This window comes from Mus caroli, chromosome X (genome assembly GCF_900094665.2).
Source record: "Mus caroli chromosome X, CAROLI_EIJ_v1.1, whole genome shotgun sequence".
Taxonomy (NCBI): Eukaryota; Metazoa; Chordata; class Mammalia; order Rodentia; family Muridae; genus Mus; species Mus caroli.
This window is the reverse complement of record NC_034589.1, coordinates 40,440,675-40,444,847: the sequence shown is the minus strand read 5'-3', so window position 1 is coordinate 40,444,847 and position 4,173 is coordinate 40,440,675.

Genomic DNA, 4,173 nt, shown 5'->3' with positions numbered 1-4,173 from the left:
TGGATGGTTATTATCCTTTTATGTGTCTATCTCCATACTATTTGTTCTCATCTCTTGGAGAACTTTAACTAATGAAGACTTTAGAATTGAGTTTGGTTCTAGAGGAACAAAATATTAATGGTGCATGCCAGTTAGGGTTTCCATTGATGTGAAGAGACAATGTGACCAAGGCAACTCTTATAAAGGACAACATTTAATTGGGACTGGTTTACAGGTTCAGTCCATTATCATCAAGGCAGTAAGCATGACAGTGTTCAGGCAGGCATGGTCCTGGAGAAGTTGCTGAGAGTTGTACATCTTGTTCTGAAGGGAACCAGGAGAAGACTGGTGTGATGGTTTAAAGCCCACCCCCTCAGTGACACACTTCCTCCAACAAGGCCACAAGTCCTAATAGTACATCACTTCCTGTGGGTCAGGTATTCAAATACATGAATCTATGGGGGGCAAACCTATTCAAACCACTACAGTGTATTTTATGAATTGGTCCTAGGGTTTCTGAAATTTGCTTTCAAATGTAAGTTTAAATTTAAGATGTTAAGGATTCTGTTTGTAGTAATGAAGAACACACAGGTAGTCTATGTGTAACTTGGCAATGGAGATGTGTAACATTTCTTCATTGGATATATTTTTTAAAATTTACAATCCAGACATTGCCCTCTTGCTAGTTCCCCTTCCCATAGTTCCTCATCCCATTCCTCTTTCCCCTGTCTCTGAGAGGATGCTCCCTCCCCCACCAGACCTCCTCCATTCCTGGGGCCTTAAGTCTCTTGAGGATTAGTCACATCCTCTTCCACTGAGTCCAGACCAGGCAGTCCTCTGTTATATATGTGCTAGGGGGTGGGGGTGGGGTGGACCACCTGGTGTATGCTCCTGGTGGATGGCTCAGTGTCTGAGAGATCTCAGGGGTCTGAGTTTGTTGAGATTGATGGTCTTCCTATGGGGTCACCCTCCCCTTCCACTTCCTCTATCCTTCCCCTAATTCAACCACAGGGGTTCCAATGGTTGGGTAGAAGTATCTGCATCTGTTTACTCAGCTGCTGTTTGGGCCTCTTAGAGGACAGCCATGCTAGGCTTATATCTGTAAGCACATCATAGCATCAGTAATAGTGTCAGGCCTTAGTGTCTCCCCATGAGGTGGATCCCCAGTTGGTCTGGTCAGTGGCCTGCCTTTCCCCCAGTCTCTTCTCCATTTTTGTCCTGGCAGTTCTTTTAGACAGGAACACTCCTGGGTTCAAAATTTTGACTGTGATTCAGTAACTCCATCCCTCCTCGTGAGGCCCTGTCTATCTACTGGAGGTGGACTCTACAAGTTCCTTCTCCTCATTGCTGGTCATTTCATCTAAGGTCACTCCCATTGAGTCCTGAGAGCTTCTCACCCCATTGAATACTCTTTTTTGTTATTATTTTATTTTATTTTTTAAAATTTTATTTTATTTTTAATTCATTTTTTATACTCCATATACCATTGCCCTCCCCCATCCACCTTCCAACTGCTCCATATCCCACACCTCCTCCCCACCCAACCCCATCTCCACGTGGATGCCCACACTCCCCAGCCCACTTGACCTTTAAACCCCCTAGGGCCTCCAGTCTCTTGAGGGTTAGGTGCATCACCTCTGAATGAGCACAGACCCGGAAGTATATCAGCTGGTGTATGTGTTTGGTGATCCACTGTTTGAAAGATCTTGAGAGTCCAGATTAATTAAGACTGCTGATCCTTCTACAGGGTTGCCCTTCTCCTCATCTTCTTTCAGTCTTCCCTAATTCAACAACAGGGGTCAGCTATTTCTGTCCACTGGTTGGGTACAAATATCTGCATCTGACTCTTTCAGTTGCTTGTTGGGTCTTTGGAGGGCAGTCATGATAGATCCCTTTTTGTGAGTACTCCATAACCTCAGTAACAGTGTCAGGCCTTGGGATCTCCCCTTGAGTTGGGATCCCACTTTGGGCATATAACTGGAGCTTCTTTTCCTCAGGCTTCTCTCCATTTCCATCCTTGTAATTCTTTCAGACAGGAACAATTATGGGTCAGAGGTGTGACTGTGGAATGGCAACCCCATCCCTCACTTGATGTCCTGTCTTCCTGCTGGAGGTGGGCTCTATACATTCCCTCTCCCTACTGTAGGGCATTTCATCTAAGGTCTCTCCTTTTGAGTCCTGGGAGCCTCTCACCTCTGAGGTCTCTGGTGCATTCTGGGGGATGTTCCCCCCAGCCTCCTATTTCCTGAGGTTGCATTTTTACATTCATTCTGCTGGCCCCCAGGGCTTCAGTACTTTTCCCTCACCCAATACCAGATCAGGTTCCCCTCTCCCACCCAATTCCGCCCACCCCGTTCACTTTCCCTCTGAGGTCCCTCCCTCCCTCTCCACTTGTGATTACTTTCTTCTCTCTCCCAAGTGGGACTGAGTCATCCTCACTTGGACACTTCAGGTTGTTGAACTTTTTGAGTTCTGTGGACTTTATCTTGTGTATTCTAAATAATAATAATAATAACTATTATTGGCTAATATCTACTTATTAGTGAGTACATACCATGCATGTCCTTTTGGGTCTGAATTACTTCACCCAGGATGATATTTTCTAGTTCCATCCATTTGCCTGCAAAACTCAGGAAGTCCTTGTTCTTAATAGCTGAGTAGTATTCCATTGTGTAAATGAACCACATTTTATGTATCCATTCTTCTGTTGTGGAACTTCTAGGTTGTCTGGAAATCAATCTGGAGGTTCCTCAGAAAATTGGAAATAGATCTACCGGCAGACCCAGCCATACCACTCTTGATAATACACCCAAAAGATCCCCTACCATGCCACAGGGGCACGTGTTCTACTATGTTCACAGCAGCCTGATTTGTGATAGCCAGAAGCTGGAAACAACCATTGGATACTCTTAAATATTTACCACTTATAGAAATGAAGGGTTTGGGTAAATATTTATGTGATACAGCAGGATATTTTTAAACTAATGAGTAAAATAAAATTGGCATTTTACTCCCAACGTGATTGGACAAAGTGCAGAAGGAAAAGCAGGAATGAGCCCAAGGACTTGAGCCTCCAAGTAAATGACCTGAAGGCTTTATGTGTGCCCTAGGGGAGATCTTTTGCTACTATATATTCAAGACTAAGACTGTTGATAATCACTGTGTCTGATTGTCTTTCTAGACATGTTGAACTTCCAGGCCTGCAAGGTATGCTACGTTAATGGGAGGGCATTGTTGAACAAGAATGAGGTCCTGTTGGTTGGACTGGAGATGAATGATACAGCTCTGTTGAAGATAGGAACACTGAGGCCATAAATTCTAATGAGTCATCTTTGCTAGTGGAAGTGGTCTTCTCACCAGACTTAGAGAGTAAGCAACTCATCCCTGGTCATATTAGCTATCCCTGCTTTCTATAAGGGTTACTTTGGAATTGCCTGAGGAAATTATGATGACCTCTGGGGCAGCTGCTAAAAACAAAACAAAACAAAAAAACCAAATATTGATTCTTATCACCTACTACAATCCCTCTTTGTTTACAAACATATAACTATCAAGTTTTTTAAGTGGGCTATATGTTTTATTCATAAATATATTGGCCATTTTAAAATAAAACATATAAACAAAAATTAGAAATCCATAATTAAGTACATTTGAATTCTTGTCAAAACAAGGAAATATTAATGAGTTATTTTAGAGTATCTGTTGAAAATGGAATTTTTAATAACTGTTTCATAATGTTTTGTTTTATTATTGTTTAAGGCTGATACTATAAGATGAAGATAACATTACTTCAAAATAGGTTACAAAGCAGACACCCTTCAGAATACACTGTGTAGCAGGCAAAGTATGTTTTAGTCAACTTGAATGATCTCAGAAAGTCCTTGCTCTGCTGAGCAGTCTCTGCCAGCCTGCCACACTATCACCTGCTTTTAACATCATAAGTCCATTGTTTACTCATAGACAGTATACATGGGTCAAAAGCTCAAATATTATTCACATGATGCTCCACTTAGTTATATTTCTAACTTGGAAAAAATCAGAACACAATGTTTCATTTTCATAAATTGTTGTGGGTGCTCACAGTCAGCTATTGGATGGATCACAGAGCCCCCAATGGAGGAGCTAGAGAAAGTACCCAAGGAGCTAAAGGGATCTGCAACCCTATAGGTAGAACAACATTATTAACTAACCAGT